The sequence below is a fragment of the Vollenhovia emeryi genome, unplaced genomic scaffold (genome assembly GCF_000949405.1).
Source record: "Vollenhovia emeryi isolate VEMERY1.0 unplaced genomic scaffold, V.emery_V1.0 DF939124.1, whole genome shotgun sequence".
Lineage (NCBI taxonomy): Eukaryota > Metazoa > Arthropoda > Insecta > Hymenoptera > Formicidae > Vollenhovia > Vollenhovia emeryi.
Genome location: NW_011967242.1, coordinates 1,777,905 through 1,796,107, shown reverse-complemented (window position 1 = coordinate 1,796,107; position 18,203 = coordinate 1,777,905). Strand labels below are relative to the sequence as shown.

Here is an 18,203-nt window from a genome sequence, read left to right as displayed (position 1 = left end):
TTAATACGGCAGTTGTTTATTATCTAGACGTCTTTGTTTTCTTGCGCTCGACTTATGAACTTTCCAATAAAATATCAATCCCCCTAGCACGTGCACCCACAGACCAAATTTCCGAATCCAATGCTATTGCACTTCAATGTATCATAAAATAGGATCGATATAGCGCCAGTCATATTTATTATAGAGAAAGGAATGTTTTGATCTTAAATGGAAAATTCTAAAATCTAGAATAAAATGATAGTATCGTCTTTTGTCGAATATCGTGGCGCCAACTTCGTGCGTTGTAAGATGGAGGGAAAATTTATTCCTAACGCAAGAATATATAAACGTAAGTTATATACTTACTCTTGTCTTAATGTAGTAAGTCAATCGTTCTTTTAATTCGACAGAGGAGAATAAGAATCACTGATTTTATTTTGATATACTGTTTTATTTTACACTAAATGAGGTTGCGAGATATATAAATGCGTCAAGAATATTGTTTCGGCAACAGAAATCCTTTCTGAGGGTGTAAGATTGGAAGAGTGCAATTGTTATGGAAGTCTCGCGAAATTTACACAACTCAGAACGTACAATACATAACTTGTTGCAAGTACATTCAGATTTCGTATCGCATTCCGGATCGCGTTTAACTTATCCGCGGGAGAATTTATCGTAATGAGCCGGGCTATTTCCTAAAGAAGCACAGGATTATATTTTATCGTAAAATCGCCCCCGCCCGCATTGGCCGTTTAACTAAATTGCATGCGAGCAACTTGCTTAACCGTGCATATAAGCGACTATTTAGCGGAGCTCATTTTTCTCCTGCGCGCGCACTTGGGAGAGATTGGAACGTCGCTTATGGGAGCCGCTTTACAAGCAGCTCTACATACATACTCGATGGGAGGCAGGCACCGTTATAGTTGGCGCGCATTGCAGTTAATCTATCGTTTCGCCAGGATTTGCCGCTGGACGAAATAAGGTCCCTCCTTGGCCCAAACTAGTTTCCAAAGGCCCTGTGTCCGCTAGAACCTGGTCCAGGGTTGTAGATTCGAGAAATGTGTTGCCAATCAACTTACAGTTATTCCACAAGAGCTGCAAGCTGATTGGCAACACATTTCTCGGAACTAGAACTTGGACCAGGCTCTAGGCGTCGCGGGCACAGGCCTTATAACTGTTGTCCTAATCCTACGGAAACATCGTTAACTTAATTTGCCTGTTACGTGCCAACTTACGCGTGTACCTCAGACAAAGTTGTTCTTTCTCTAGCGGTTTATTCCCCCGCGGCGGCGGTGAATACGCCGGTAATAGGTGATATTTTGGTATAGTTATAACTCCGCACGCGCCGTAAAACATGCGGCAAACTTTCGCGGCGCGCCAACAAGCATTATGCGGCATAATTAACGTATCGGTGGAGGCGAGGAGCGCGCGCGCGCGCAAGAGAAAGCGAGAGAAAGAGAGCTAATACTCTCGACCATAATCTGGCGTCGAAAATATTTCGTGGCACAAACCTGGCGGAAAATTAGTTGTGGAAGGAAAAGTTTAATTTCCTGCGCGGCGCGAGTCGTTTGTCGGGAAAATAAGTGAATAACTCCTGGCCGCGCATTAAAACATGCGGTAAATATAGTGGGCTTCCGTTTCTTGCGGAAATTACAAGCCGGATATTCCCCGTCGGCATTGAAATAGTACAAAAATCGGGATTTTTGCACGAGTTTTTCGCGCCCGCGTCAAACAAATCTGTCGGTTTGTTCGTGCAAACGTATCCACGCCGGTATTTCGATGTACACGGAGAATGTACACGCGGTTTGCGTGTTCGGAAATTGAGAATTTTCCGCAGAGATTCCCGACGATCCGCCGATAAAAAGTGTGATTTTTAATTGCGGCGATCTGTCACGACGCTTATTGCGTGTCACGTCCCCGTTTTGCGGGCAAAGAGACAGTGATTAAAAAAAAAGAGCTACGTTTTCTCTGTAAACTAATTTATGAATTTGCCATTGGATCCATTTTTCGGATATCGCGATTAATTTTTAGCTCATAGACCTCAACGCTGTCGTCGTACCGTGTCGATTTATCCACTTTTAATCCTTTGAAGCATTTTACTATTGAACCAGTTTTTGTGACACTTTGTACACAAGGGTTTTCGGGGTCAGTTGTCATATTTTCATAATTCAAAATGGTGGATTCAAGATGGTGGAATTCAAAACTTAAAAAGAATAACATCATTCAACAATTCAACTATGCTAAGAAACATTATTTAGATATTATTAGGACTCATGGAATCTAAATTCCAGTTGAAAATTCTTACAGAATGTAAAAAATAGCGCGCGCGAAATGGCGGATGAAAATCTGACTGATCAGATTCGTATTAATTTAAAGAAGCCACTCGACGTGTCCCTTTGTACGTCCTGGTCCAATGTGAAATTTGTCTTCCAGGATCAGCGTCGTCTTAAGTTCGTAATTGACACCGATTATAAATTGGGATCATTTTTGAGACGGTCGTGAAGTTAAATGGACTCGTGGAGCAATTCATAAGTTGGAACAAAATGCTAATCGCTCTATGACCATAAGTTGCGACCGGGTTATAAAGTTCACCCGTAAAGAATGATTTACTATAGCGCTTAAAACATGACGACTCCCCCCCCCCCCCTCCCGGTCCCGCTCCGTGACGTTCGCGTTAAACGCCGATAGATAAACGATCGTCGGCAGTTCTTTATTCCCGTTTTGCGGGGCCACGCCCAGGTCGGGAAGTCCTTAGATCGATGTCACGTGTGTGCGACCCACGCGAGCGTTCGCCAAGCGTGCCCGACTCCTGGCCATTCAGCCGAATTGCGAAACTGCAGAGTCACACAGGCATCTATCGCGGGAGCGTCGACGGGAGCCAGAGTCGAGATTCTCGAGATCGGAGGAACGCGACGTCCCGCCCTCGACGATTCGTCACTCCGGTCCTCGCGCGGCGAGCAAAAATCCCGGGACGCAATTTTTTTTCTCATTTCCTCCAAGTGCGTGATCAAAACGGGAGTTAAACGCGCGGCGCACGACGAGTCCCCGGCTTTGATGCGCCGTAAAGGCGTTAACGTCTTATCGCGGCAATTGTAGAAAAAAAATGAGCTCTGTCCGGTGCATCTGCTGTCCATCTGCGTCCACGCCCCAGAAGAAAGTTTGATTCAGCTAATAAAATGTATGGTAACACACTTAAAAGGACTCTCGTAAGGTTGTTCAAAATGCAACATTGTCCCACGATTAGACGATTTTCAGGGTAAATTTTAGAGAGAAAATTCTCTCCGTGCACAGAAAAAGAGAATATTTTTCTTTCGAAAATAGAAATGAGGATTATTTTACGTCAAAGGAAGGAAAACTTACCTAAATGGAACAATTTTATATGATTCAATCAAGAAAAATATGTGCTTATTATTTAAGAATAACTTTCTGAATGGAAAGGAAACAATATTGGATAGAAAATAACGTGTTTCCAAATCAAAGATTACAATGATTTTATTGTTAAAATAATTATATGTATTCTTGAAGTGAATACTTGAATAAGGCTGTATTATAATATTTGTTGGAATGTAAGATTATTAAATGCTTCTAAGAAGATCATAGATTGTTGCGTATATACAGAACAATAACGCGTTAATTTGAGTACACGGGGTGTCCCAGGGGGAAAGGTCAATATTCTGGGAGGTGATAGTGTCGGTCATTTTAAGCAAAAATGTTCGTATGAATATGCGTCCCATTCCCCACTGTTTCGGAGGTAGAGCTATCTGAATGTACAGTTGCAAAACTACTGACGAGAAAGAGAAATACTATTATTTCTAATATTTATTCTTCAAGTGATACATTTTTTACAGGTCGTAATAAATTTTCAAAAATTCCACCGTAACAACAATGCATTTTTCAACTCTTGTGTAAACATGGCGTGTTGCTCGTTCGACATTTGTGAATATGCGTGGCATTTGAACATTTCTACAATGTTAGCGGCACGACAGTCAACAGACGTATAAGAGTAAATTCCCGCAGACGTTTATGAGGTTGGACGAAGGGCGAAGTGTACAGGAAAAAAGTAAATACACGAGACATTCAAGTAGCTCTATTTCTGAAACAGTGGGGAGTGCGGCATACATTTCATTGAAACATTTTTGCTTAAAACGACCGATACCATCACCTCCCAGAATATTGACCCTTTTCTCCTGGAACACCCTGCATATACCGTGATACTTTTTTTTCTGTGTGCATTTACCACTACACTGAAAAAGAAATTTTCGCTAGCGGAGTCAATCATGTGTGGTTCGCTAAAAATATTTTGCTGCCACAACTATAAACTTCGGAACCACAGCAAGCAGCTTGCTGTCGCACCTAATACAATAAGCACAGCAGCGAAATATTTAGTTATCACAACTAAGTATTGGCTGTCCATATTTTACAACTGAAAAGTTGCCACATACAGTGTTTAGCTACATCTCTCTCCGTGTATGGATCTGTCGACTGTCGAATCTCGCCGACAGCGAAGAAGCTCGGAGCGCGTCTTTCTGACAATCATCCCGAGCGTGGATTGATAATCTCGTTTATTTGATCAGGATAATGTACAGAGATGTTCGCCGGCACAATTCCCCGACGAGGCAACCGTGTGGATACGTCACGTGTTACTAATCCCGGTGTTCTCCGCCGTCTGTTAAATGGGTTTTGTGCGTGTCAATTGGACCGCAGCACGGCTACTCGCGTGCTTTAGGGAGCTCAACGCCGCCGAGTCTCATCGCGTGCCATTTTTTATTCCCCGCCGTCTTCGCAGCAGCGACCTCCGGCGGGAGGAGACGAGAAAACGCGCCGCGTCTCGCCCGCGTAAAAACGAACGAAGGCAGGAGTGACTGGCACGCTCTAAGCCCTGCCTTGGCGCCCGTCTGCCTCGGCGAGACCTGCAGCGGGGATCGTAAATATTATACCCGACCGTTCGCATTAATCACGACTGATTAATCGACGGATAATCGCCGGGAGTTATCCCGACAAGTTACACGTGCCGCTGATTCTTGCCCGTGAGCGGAATGAAAAGTCATTACTATACGCGTGCGTTACGGACGGCGGAAAATTGAAGACGCGGAACCGTGGCGCGCTTTCATTAATAAGGGTAATCCGAATCGTCAACTCTGTGCGCGCGGTGCATTTAACGTCGCGTCAATTAAGATCGCCTTTGCCAGATTTAACGGCGTTTAAAGAGCCGGGAATTGAAAGCCTTGGGCGCGTTTCCCGCTACGTTCAAGCGGCGCATACGGAATGACCCAGATTCACCCGCGTGCGTTGTGTGTGCTCCTTCGGCCATAAATTTTTTTTTTCCATGAATTCGAAATCGATTTCTCGTCAGTGGAGGTTTAATGGGCGATTATGATCCGCGCAATCTTGACGGTCGACATTGGATATCCGCTCGGTCCGTTTAAACGCTCGGGCAAGACCGACGCTCCCTCCGTCGCAAATATTGTTTAATTGTTCGCGCTGATCGATTCGGTAACTAAAATTTTGCACGAAATTTTCGCCAAGGGCAAACCGGCGTGAAATACGCCAAAGTGTTTGTTATATTTTGTATATTTTGAGCCCTATAAAAATAAATAAAATACATATCTGTATTTTTATACGCAGGCGAGGGTTTCCCGCCGTGTCGTTGGGAAAATAATCAAAATTGATGGCGAGCGTAATCACGCGCTCGTAGGGGAGTCGGTTATGTGGGTCGCGTAATAAATTCTGTCGTTCGCTCTTCCATTTCGGTAACTGAGTGATTTTACACACGTTGCAATTTCGTTCTCGATTGAGAAACGTGCTTGACGCCAGTCAAGCCGGGATGCATCGCGCGCTTCCTTCCCGCTAATTTACGAATCGATTGACAATACCCAGATAGCAGGCACGTCTAAAAGACATCTTTAAGATGGCATTAAGTTGTCTTCAGACAAACAAATTTTAATCTAAACTTAGTAAATAGATTTACTTAAAATTATTTTTCTTTACTGAAGTAAATATTTATTCCGTTTAAAGAAAAATATCAAATTTTAAGTTAATCTATGTATTATATTATGTAAATTAATTTAAACGGTTACATTTTCTACATTCAAATAAAGATTTCATGTGAGATATAGAATATTATTTGTTAAATAAAATAATTGTTTTTGTTAAATAAGAAATTCAATTTTCTTCGCTGTGAAAATTACACCTTGGCAAACATTTTATAGAATCAAAATAAAATTTTTTAAATTTACAATTATCTACTCTTTGATGCACGTTTTAATTTGTTATTTTTTCACTTTAAGTTAAGAAGCTATTAGGAGCCACTTAACGACTGATTTCCTTGAGTAAAGTAATATATTTTTTTATCAGCGCATGTATGTCTAAAGAGTGTCTTAAAGTTATATTCATGACGCATTGCTATTTGGGTGCAGTCGTGGTCAGAAACGTTGTGCGATAAATTTCGGAAATACAATCTATCATGCGAGAGCGTTATAGCTTTTGCTCACAGATATGTGACACATTATTAGAACAAAGGAACGATATGTACGAATATCTATGCAATGATCAATACGGATATTCCGAAAACTTATTGTAAAACGTCGGACAACCTTTCTGACCATAACCGTACGAATTGCGAGCGCAGGGAAAAAGAAACGACCGTTTGTACTCAATTTATATGCGCGCGATAAAGAAATGATAGGCATCTAGTTATTTATTAAATGAAATTACGCACGAAACGATAAAAGCTCGTCTTGCTCGAGACGCAAAACCGGAGGTGGGTAGCTCGGTGTTTCGGGGCGAAATCAGCGCAAATACAAGGCAGAGAGTGCAACGATAAGTGTAAGCTAAGGTGCTACGCAGAGTGTAATAATGATCGACGTCTGTCTAGTTTGTCTTTACGCAGCCAACCTATTTTCTACTGTGACAAACGTAATTAAACTTTTCAGCCGTCTTAGCATGTACACTTCCAACTTGGAATTAGTGCTCGTCGTTTAGGGTAATTCGAATTTGTTTGCTGCGCAATAATTAGAGGAGAAGCCAGAACCGGGAAAGATGGCAAGCAACGAATTAACTTTCCGTAAGTTGGGAAATTATTGGAACGACAACCAAAGTGGAATGTCTTTATTTCCCCGCTGTCGTTGACAGCGGCAAGCGTATCGCAATCGCGGAGACAGATGCACGGGAAAAAATGTAACTGCCGTAGAAAACTGCCGTAAAAACTGCATGTGGTACTCTCTAAAAGTCAATCAGTGTATTATCGCTGACAACAGTGAGTAATCACTTGTTTGCAGTATAGAGGAGAGTCTCCTATTATAAGAGATGCTTCTAATATGAGATAGCGGGGCTTCTGTTAAATCAATAGACGCACCCTTAGAAAGGATTTCTGTTACTCAGACAAGAAATATTCTTGACGCATTTATATTTCTCTCTCTCACAACCTCATTTAGTATAAAAATAGGACAGTATCAAAATAAAATCAATAATTCTTATTCTCCTCATTAAAAAAGATTGACTTACTATATTGAGACAAGAGTGACTTATATAAATGTAAGTTCTTGCGTTCGGAATAAATTTTCCCCCCGCGATATTCGACAAAGGACGATACACCCATACAGCACTCATGTCTAACAGACATCTTTAGGACGTCTTTTAGACATGCGTGCTGTATGGGCATACTATCATTTTATTCTGGACTTTAGAAATTTCTATTTAAGATTAAAATATTCCTTTCTCTATAATAAATATGATTGGCGCTATATCGATCCTATTTTATGATACATTGAAGTGCAACAGCACTGGATTTGGAAATTTTTTCTGCGGGGTGCATTTGTTGGTCCCACCATGAATTTATTGCCCTGGAGCGAAGTCCGTTGAATGGAAAATTCATTACTAGATCGGGCAAATAATCGTTGCGAAAAAAAATTGGTACAATTGGATGTTGAAAACCCCCGCTATTTGATATTAGGAGCCTGTTTCATAATAGGAGACTTTTCTTTATGTATATCGCGATTTACAAACGTCGAGTAACTGAAAATTACTTAATAAAAAAGTAGGTTTGCAGTAAAGTAATAATTATATTCTTCGCGAAGATAGTAAGGACTAATCTTTGAAGTTGCTCCTCTTTCGCTAAATGAAGATTGAGGGAGGACTTACACCGACATGCGCGCTGCCTTCGCTCAGGTTGTTTCAGGGGATTTGCCGTATCTTTATTTATCCAATTTCGCTTGTATCAAATAGCGGCCTTCCGACGAAATAACAATAAATACTTCTGACTTAATGCGCATCCGAAGATTGCGATTTAAGCGCGGCGCACTGTTAGATTGAGTTACACTAATGCCCGTTGGATTATTTTAATGGATTATGTAACTCGAGCAAAGTTCAACCCCCATGTACTTTCCGCGCGATTAAATCTTTATGGACAGCCGTACCCCCTCTCTCAGATACATATTGTACTCAACCTTTCTATTTAATAACTTTTACGATTGCTTTCGCCTCGAAATATTACTCTTTGTTACGAATCGCTTCCTTCATTTATTATCTTGCAGTACGCACGGCGGATGTAAATGGAAATCTATTTCCGTCCAATGATATTTGTTCCATATGTTTGTTCCACGGGTGACTTTTTTCCCCCCCCTCGCCAATGACTAGTCGCGAGACCCCGGCGCGTAAACCTGTAGTTTACATCCCGCATCGCTGCTCGTGTCGCGATATAAATTTCACCCCGTTCCTCCCACGTGCTCTGGCCGTATGGTTTGAAGAATGCATAGGAGGACAAACAAAAAAAAATGCCGTCCTCGTTGTCCGCGGCGAAAAGGACGGAAAAAGCAGTAACGATAATCGAATTTAGTGCGTCGCCGAGTATTAAGGGGATGCCTGGAGTGATTCTGCACTTCTGGCACCTTTTGCTCCTAGAACTGTCGATTCGTGAAAATATTTGTGTAATATACTAAATCAGAGAAGAGCATGGTATCATTGAAATTAAGTTTAGTAGCTTTAACAAGAAGTCATTCGAATAAGTTATGGTTTACCTAACCTATAACTTATTCGAGTGAATAGATTTTTTGTTAGGCTTCTAAACTTAATTTCAATGATACCATGCTGTTCTTTCACTTAATCTGACTAGCGGGACACTGTCGGTCTGTACACAAAAGTCACATCGCTTGTATATTACACAAATGTTTTCATGAATTGACAGTTCTAGGAGCAAAAGGTGCCAAAAGTGCAGAATCACTCCAGCATCCCCTTAAGCTCGTCCCTCGCGTTTTACTCCGCAAAAGATTCTTTCGCAACTGCCGTTCTATCGGCTTATCGTGTCGCCTCGTTATCCAGTCGCGGCGTTATACAAACGGCTAATTAAAGTCGTTGAACTCTGTTTCTTTGCGGGAGGGACTTGTAAAAATTAGCGACCGCGGCATGTCGGGCACGAGGGCGGCGAAAGCGGTGCTTAAAACTTCTCTTTAACTTCTCGGGGGCTGCTGCGCGACGCGACCGTCGCGTCGGTTCGTCCACGAAAATGTCAGAGTATAAAATGGGAGGAACGGCGTTTCTCGCCATTCTTGCGCTTTCGATAACGCGCACGCCGAAAAAGAATTTCGCTACCATAGCTAATCACGATTTCCTAAAAATGTTTCGCTGCCATAACTGTACATTTCTAAACCACAGCAAACGGTTTGCCGTCGCACCCAATACAATAGGCGCAGTAGCGAAATATTGGCTGTGACAACCAAATATTAGCTGTCCATATTTTACAATTGAAGTTCCCTAGTAGCACATTACATTGGCTAAACAGGGCTAAATATTGGTTCAATGTTGGTTACATTAGAAATGCCTTGGCCGATATTGTTCAACGTGAAGCCAATATTGGCTATGGAATAAGTGTAAATATTGCACGATAACAATTATATAATGTTAAATGTATATGGAAGTGCATTGATCAATATTTAACAATGCACTAAGAATATTGGTCTAATATTGTATCAATATTGCTAAGTAGTCACATTGGCTAAGTAAGAGAAGGCGTCCATCTTACAATATTGGACCAATATTCTGCCGTCCCAACCTAAAAAGCAGTATCTCCATTTTTTGGCCATTGTAGTCGACTCACTTTCTATGTTTCTTAGAGAAATATCCGTTGTCCCACAAGGCTAGAAAGCAGTGAGAGCACTAGATTAACATAAAGTAACTTATGTTTTTCTAAGAAACATGGAAAGTGAGTTAACTACAATGGCCAAAAAATGGAGATACTGCTTTTTATAATAGATTAGGAGGGCAGTATTGGGAATACTGGATTCACGTTATTTCCCAATATTGCGCCAATATATTGTGCTACTAGGGTTTAGTTACCACGTGCAGTTTTCAGCTACGGTAGCTGCATTCTTTTTCCCGTGCAAAATGGCTGCCGAAACTCCCTCTCGCGAGTCGAAGGGAGGTAAAATGCGGACTCGCGGGAAGCTATAGGCCATTCTTATATTCCATAGTCCGTTCTTATATTTAAGATCATCTTAAGTATACTCTTAATGTGTTTTTTAACCAATCACAGAGTCGTATTAGCATCTTGAGACAACAGTTAAGATGATTTTGAAATAAGACTCGACTATGAATATCGGCCATAGAGCGGTCGGTTCGCGCGACGATGAAGTTGGATGCGGATGGAAGGTATTATCACCTTTTGGAAATCGCCGCAGTTTTGTCGCGGCGAAAAGCACGTGATGAAATGACGGGGAAAATGTGACGGGAGGGTACGCGTGAGAATATCGAGCAAACATGTAGATTAGATTAGGCAGCAGCGGAGGAAGCACATCGACAGCTACGATACGTGATTTACCGCCCGTAGCCGTCGAGCACCAAAATCACATTTTCGTTTGCTTTACCAAGCGAGTTGATAGCGTACGTCGCTGCTAGATATCGTTGTAAAAAGACGACAGTCGAATCCAACAAGATAAAGTTACGTTGGAACACATGTCGCTGTAGAGAAGATCGGGGAAATATTTTTCACTCAAATCCCGTAAAATTTTATCATTTTGACCCGCCACGTTGAATCTACCGTTGAATCTACCGTTTTGAAATTAAGTAGACAGTTTTTTTTTATATTAGTCTTTACACTGGCCTTCAAAATGAGCTTGGAAAGAACTCGTTTTAATGAACTTGATACATTCAGTTTCATTTATAGCAGACAGCGATGCTTAATTTATTATTAAATTTTTAATTTATATTCCTAATACGCCCAGAAAAATGATTTATTTTAGGTTAAACAAATGGGATACGTTGAAACATGTTCCTTCGAATATACTAAATTTTTACTTCTACTAAAATATTTGCTAGATTGGAAGAAAAAGATATGAATTTTCTTAGAAATTGCAGTCTTAATCTAATAAAATTTTGGTTAAGGTAAAGAAATCATTTCTTTGAAATTCAATAAAAAGTCTAGTAAGGTCAAAATTCAAAAGAATTTTTTCTGGGTGCATAAGAGAATATAAAAATATATTCCTGGTGAGATTCTGTTGTCGTCTCAAACTTTTCAGACTTTCAGTTTTATAAATTAATTTACACGTTCTATGATGATTACTTTTTATTATTAATTAACATACGCAACTCGCGGTATGTAAAAATCCAAAATGGAGATAAACGGTTCATAAAACATTACTTACGTTCTAAACTTTACGACTGTGTCCATCGAAGACGATCACGTTGTTCAATAATGGTCAACTTCATCCGGGCAGGCATCATGCTGTAACAAAAAAAAGCAAAATTCATCAATATTGATCCTGTTAATTATTCAGCTTAATTGTGATAAAGTAAAACGTGCCGAATGAACGTGAAATTCTTCAAGGAACATTTTCGATTATCCACACGCAGATAATTTTCTCTTCAAATTTACCCTGGAAATCATGGAACAACGTGGCTTTTTGAAGAACTTTATATATAAGAGTTTTTTTTAAATTTCACCGTATATTTTCTAATAAAATATAAGTGGATATAACATATATTTTTATATTCCCAGAAGAAAAGTTTGTTTGAAGTCAAATAAATTTTCTTTGAATTTTGATCTGACTAGACATCTTATTTAATTTTAAAGAAACTATTTCTTTACCTTGACCAAAATTTTATTTGACTAAGACTAAAATTTCTAAGAAAATTCATATCTGTTTCTTCAAATCTAGCAAATGTTTTCAAGTGAATAAAAGTTTAGTAGATTCAAAGGAAAATGCACTGATAAAATATACTATTGTAAGTTTAATTATTAATAAAATGTCTGGTGAATTTTGAAAAAACTCTTATAAAATTTGTCGAGATGCCGTGTTGTCCCACGATTACATGATTTTCAGACTAAATTTAAAAATTCTCTCCGTGCATGTGTTCGGACGACATCACGCGTCTCTCAAATTTGCCGGAAAAACGATCAAAGCGGATAAGGGACGTATAAGTGAGAAATAAGTCGGTGTGTGGAATATTCTGTTCTTTTCAGGAGGTTCTTGACGGGCTCGGCGGGTCTCAATCGGCGACTGTATTTTACAAGCATCGACGACCCGGCATTCTTATCGGGTGACGTTTTCTCTTTTTCTTCCTTCTCCCCGTCGTGCGCAAGAAGACCGCTTCGAAAGGAAGGCGCGAAGAGATACGGATGGTAAATGTGACGAGGGGGCGATTCACATTCACGCGCCCCGTCGCTTTGCAAGACGTGAAAAATGACGGCGTGCCACTCGGCAATTCGACGTGGGACGCGGCATAGCGATTTTTAAATCCCGACGGCGGAGTAAGTTCGCGTCCGAGTTCGAATTCGCTTCGTGACGTTCGAACTCGGCGATTTACCGGCAACGCGGCTTTGCCGAAAATATTTTAACACTTTCTTACAAGAGACAAGAGATTCCCGAGGGATTTGGCTTCCCCCCCCCCCCGTCAATGTGGATGCAATTTCTTCTGCGGTGCGGAGAAAATGCGTAAAACGTGGCACGGTAAACTTACCCCGGGGCTACCCTTGCTCAACGTCTATTTGGCATGTCTCTCCGTACTGCATTTTCGCGCGACGTATACGAGTAAAAAGAATGGGCGGTTGCCGGAACGAGAAAATCGGCCAGGGGTGAAATTATTCTCAACACCTGTTCTCCCGCGGGGAGTAATGCGACGTATATTCTTATATCCAAGTTGCTCAGATAAATCAGGCGCTTGGGAAACACCTGAAATAAGCAGTCTTACCCCGGCGCAAATTTACTGCTCTCTATACAGAGTGTGTTCTAAGCTCGACGCGCGCCCCCGATCGTTCATTGTGACGCCCGGTATGGGGATTACACCGAAAGGCCGAAAGTGGTTTTCGATGGAAGGACTGAGTTTACAAATAAACTTTTATGCCAGATCGCTTACGTGGTGCGAAAGTTGAAACGTCTCTTCCCCGAGACCGGGAGATTCAATGAAGGGGCAAGCGAAAAGACGACCGTACACACTGGATAGAAGAAAGGGATGGGTAGTGGGTGGGAGGATTAGAGAGGAATGGAACTGAGGGACGTGGGGGGTCCCCTCCGACGGAAGGACAGTTGGGTCGCGCGACAAAAGTTACAGCTGGATAAGAGGCGGTTCGAGAGTCGAGTTCGCGCTCGATTTGGCTCCGAAAACTTGGGCGCCGCGCTGCTTTATATCGCTATAAATATTACGCAGAAACTGGGCCGTTTTGGAAAAAAAAGGCAGAAAAAGAGAAAAGAAACCGAGAAGAAAGGAAAGCCTCAAACTCTCCGCCGCTATCACGTTCCGTTCGCTGGGCTTCCCCCGCGAGAGAGAACGGACGATCTCGCGCTAAGTCACAGAATTTATCGCGCTACACTCGCGCGAGTACGGTTTTTTTTCTATCTTGTTTTATCGCGAAATATTGCTCCTCCATTTCGACGGTCTCTTTTAAACTGCGGAATTTCGCGCGCTGCTCGCCTTCGCAAATCCGAAAGCTTCCCTTCCCTAATCGACCGGGCGACCCCAATTTTTGCGCGTTATATTTAGCGAATCAATCGCACGGAATCGCCAGGAATGCCGTTCCCGCGTTAAGCGGATGATGCTGGGTACAAATGGAAAACAGAGGAGAGTCCTCTGTTGTAAGATACGCTCCTAATATGAGGTAGCTGAATTAGCGCATAGTAAAAAATCGTGTGTTTAAACGTAAAAATGTTCTTGTGCTACCAAGATTTGATTCTTCCTTCAATGTAAAGTTAACATAAAACGTATATGTTATTATTTTCGTAACACTTTTATGTGTGTTATTTAACAATTGAATATTATTTTGAGTTCTTTTAGCACAACTGTTTTGCAAAATCAACAGAACCGTGTAATATCGACATTTGTTACAAATTATTTCAACTATTCTGATTTGTGACTATTCGTACAGTTTACTTGCCCCGTCTGTTTTTATTAAATCACACCTAAGGTGTTGAGAAAACGTGAACATAAATGTGGAGTGTAGCGTTGATTAATTAACATTTATAATTTGTCAAAAAGTAACACACAATAAATGTTATTTGAACGTAAAATTTAGAGCGGACTTTCTGAGACATGTAAAAGAATGTTAACGGTAACATTTTATTTTTTACTGTGTAGGCGTCATTCGTCTACCATGAATTTATTGCCCTTAGACCGCGCATATAGTCGTTGCAAGAAAATTGATAAAATTGGACGTTGGAAATCCGCTGTCTCATATTAGGAGCCTGTCTCACAATAGACTTTCCTCCGTTGATATTTTCAAACGTACCGATAATATTCAATCGTATCGTCGCACAACGTTTAAGCTTCAGCTTTCACGCGCGTCGACTCTCTCGCTGGAGTTTCGCCGTAACGTTCCGGCGTGATAGCGAATAAAGAAAGTATGGCTGTGCTTCCGACGAAACGATCGAGCGGGGGGGGGGGGGGAAATGTGTCGCCGAAATGAAGGGACGACGCAAGATTGTTTTCAATTTTCCGCATCTGCAAGTAGATTGATTTTCAAATAAAAGAGAATTCCGCCCGAGGACCAAGGAAACGGGCTCGAGCCGCTATGGGGAAAGGCTGCGCGGCGGCACGCAGTCACCTTCTCTCGTAAATATGCGCTTTACGTTGATCGAGAATTGCGTGACCTTTTATATTCATCCGCTAAATCCTATTATCTGCAATCTGTTACATATGACAGAGGACGATAACAACATATAAACACGATGAATGTACTATTGTACGACCTAACAGTGCGCTGTGTTATGTACAGGGTGTCCTGCAAAGACCACAGAAGCGCCCAAGGGTAAATTCTTGGGATCACTTGAAGAAAAAAATCTTAACCGAAATGCTCAAGGCCCGAACACGTGAAAAACTCAAACAGGAAAATGTAAGACTTGAGAATTTCAACCAATCGGAATTTTCAGCATCGCTTAAGTTCCAAAATGGCTGCTCACTTTTTCGGTAGTCGCTGGCCATTTCCCTTATGGTCTTGAGTTTTACTACTTAAGTTTTTTTTCGCCTGTTCGGGCCTTCGGACTACAAGTTTTTGAATTAGAAGCATTTCTAGCAAATGAGGTAGTCTAAAGTTCGAAGTTGTTCTCGTATTAATGCGTTAATACAAATGCGTTTTTGTTTTCTCACCAAGGCCCGGTTGCACCAACGTCGCTTAACTTTAATCTTAGCTTAATTCACTCTTTGTCTCTTTCTGAGGGGAACAGAAAGAGACGACGAGTGAATTAGGCTACAGTTATCAAAGTTACGTGACGTTGGTGCAACCGGAACTAATACAGATGCATTACAGTTCTAATTGTGCAGTACGTGTATGAAATTTTCATTTTTTTTAATAATAGTTTCTAAAGTTACGCCGGTCGGGGCTTTTGTTAGACAGGTTGTACAGTGATGAACAGAATGGTTGCGAAACTTTTTTTTAATGAGTTTAGAAACGCGCATTTACACCCGCAGAAAAAATCTCCGGATCCAATGCTATTACGCTTCAATGTATCATAAAATAGGCTCGATATAGCGCCAATCATATTTATTATAGAGAAAGGAATATTTTAATCCGAGGGGGAAACCGCTGAAGGCATTGTGGTGCACAGATTTGCGGCTTTACTGGGCATTACTAGGCATTTTTGGGAATTAGTTTGGGCATTAGGCCTTGCTGGGGCCTTATAGATAAACTAAGATACAATTAAGATAAAATAAGATAAAATAAGATAAAGTAATGCCCACTGCGCATTAGTGGGCATTGGTGTACAAGATTTTGGTCAGCAGTTTCCCCCTTGTTTTAATCTTAGATGAAAAATTCTAAAATCTAGAATAAAACGATAGTATCGTTGTAAAATGGAGGGAAGATTTATTCTAAACGCAAGAATGTGTAAACTTACATTTGTATAAGTTACTCCTGACTCAATATAGTAAGCCAATCTTTTTCAATTCGACAGAGGAGAATAAGATTTATTGATTTTATGTTGTCTTATTTTTGTTATACTAAATGAGGTTGTGAATAATATAAATGCGTCAGGAATATTTCTCGTCTCGGTAACAGAAATTCTTTCCGAGGGCGTAAATTCAGGCTTACGTCCCAAACTCTTATTTTCCGAGGAATAATTTACTCGGTGGCCATTCCGAAACCGTTTCGAGCGCTTTCGATCTGTTTCTCAAGTAAAATTCCCCGCCGACAAAATGTTTGGGAACGTAAACCTGAATCTAACCGCGCGTTTTTAAACTCATTAAAAAGAGTGTTGTAACTAGTCTGTCCATCACTGCACGTAGTGAAACAGGATGAAATACGACAGCGAACCGACTGTTTTGTCGTAAGCTTATACCTTCTGTTCACCGGAGGGAACAACGGCATTAATACAAATGCGCTGCAGTTCTGACTGTGCAGCTTACGTGTGCTTTTCTGTCTGTTTTTTTTTAAATAACAAATGGTCTCGAAGTTACGTCGTTCTTATTATGCAGACTGTATACGCGAAAAGATCATTATTACATATATATATAAAAAAAGAGGAAAACGACAGCAACGTATGTGAAAACACATATTGCTGTGTGACTTAATGTCATTGCGCAAAAATGGCGCTCACGTTCTTACATAACCTGGTACGCGGGTGTTATGAAGTCCAAATTGATTAACAGCTCGCCATGCGCCGCGACGGTACTTCCAGAAAGAAAATGGCAATCATTAACGACGCGGTCACGCTCGTGCATGCAAAACGATACTGTTCTCGGCATACGAAAGTTACATTGTGTCCCCTCCTCTTTTTCTTCCCTCCCTTATCTTTTCCGCTCCAATTTCGCCCACCCCGTGCTTCGCGGCGCAGACCCGGGCACATTTTCTAAGCATATTTTTATTAATGTGGACGAGCGGCGACCGTGGCATTACGCGGCCCCGATGCTTAAAGCGCAGCCGAAGGAGGCGACCCGGCGACGACGAGCCGCGGAGCGGAAGCCGCGAATGCGAGGACGTCCTCGAAAATTTTCGATGAATATCGAAGGCCGCGCGAGGCAAACGTGAAATACCCGGAGGTGCGGGGCTGCAAGGCGGGGCCCCGGATCGCGAAGGTCTGTGGAAATTCGTGGCGGAAGCAGCTCTTTTTTTCTTCCCCTTTTATCCACGTATGCACGTGCGATCGGAAGAGCGGGATGCATATGTTACAAATTCGTATATCCGAGGCAGACGTAAAATATGTATGCCGCTGTAATTCGGTTGAAAGCGCGCGCGATGTGCCAGCGCCGCGAGTAATCGCGCGCAATAATTCGGGACGCATCGGAATCGCGCTTCATTAAAATGCCTCTTACGTCAAACCGACACGCACGGCGAGCAATCGGAAATCGCAGGTAACAAGGCGCAATCCGCTATTCTTCTTTCATTTTCCGAGATTCATCGTCGCGTCACGCGATCGTACCGTTTTCCCCCCCGCAGCGCGTATCCTCGAGAACGCTTTCAACCCGGCAATTCACCGCGGGATATTTCGAGACGAGCAGAAGTACATGAGTCTTCAAGATAAGCATTCCGAGTCGATCTTTCCGTGATGGGGACATTGAGAATTTATCGCGCTTTGCCAAAGTGCAAGAATGCTTATGCTTCCGCGCAGCGACGTTAAAAGTAAAAAACCGACCCGATAACGAGGTCGAAATGTCGTGACCAAAATAAAGATCGTTATTTTTGCTGGTCGATTTTAAAAAAAACATCCCCTTAGTTAATTACCACTGGCGACATGGAGCTACTTAAATTTGTTTAAAGTCAAAATTCAAATAAAGTCAAGCTTCCCCGCGAGAAATGACTCGTCGATGTC

At 41.7% G+C, this 18,203-nt stretch overlaps 1 protein-coding gene across 1 annotated transcript in view; it reads right to left on the bottom strand.

Moving 5' to 3' along the window:
• LOC105569386 (1-phosphatidylinositol 4,5-bisphosphate phosphodiesterase epsilon-1-like) overlaps nt 1–18,203 on the bottom strand; it is a 162,016-nt gene that overhangs the window by 58,807 nt on the left and 85,006 nt on the right. Inside the window, exon 4 of the mRNA XM_012025814.1 lies at nt 11,613–11,692. The gene's annotated coding sequence lies outside the window, so the exon portion shown is untranslated. The remainder of the gene's footprint in view (nt 1–11,612; nt 11,693–18,203) is intronic.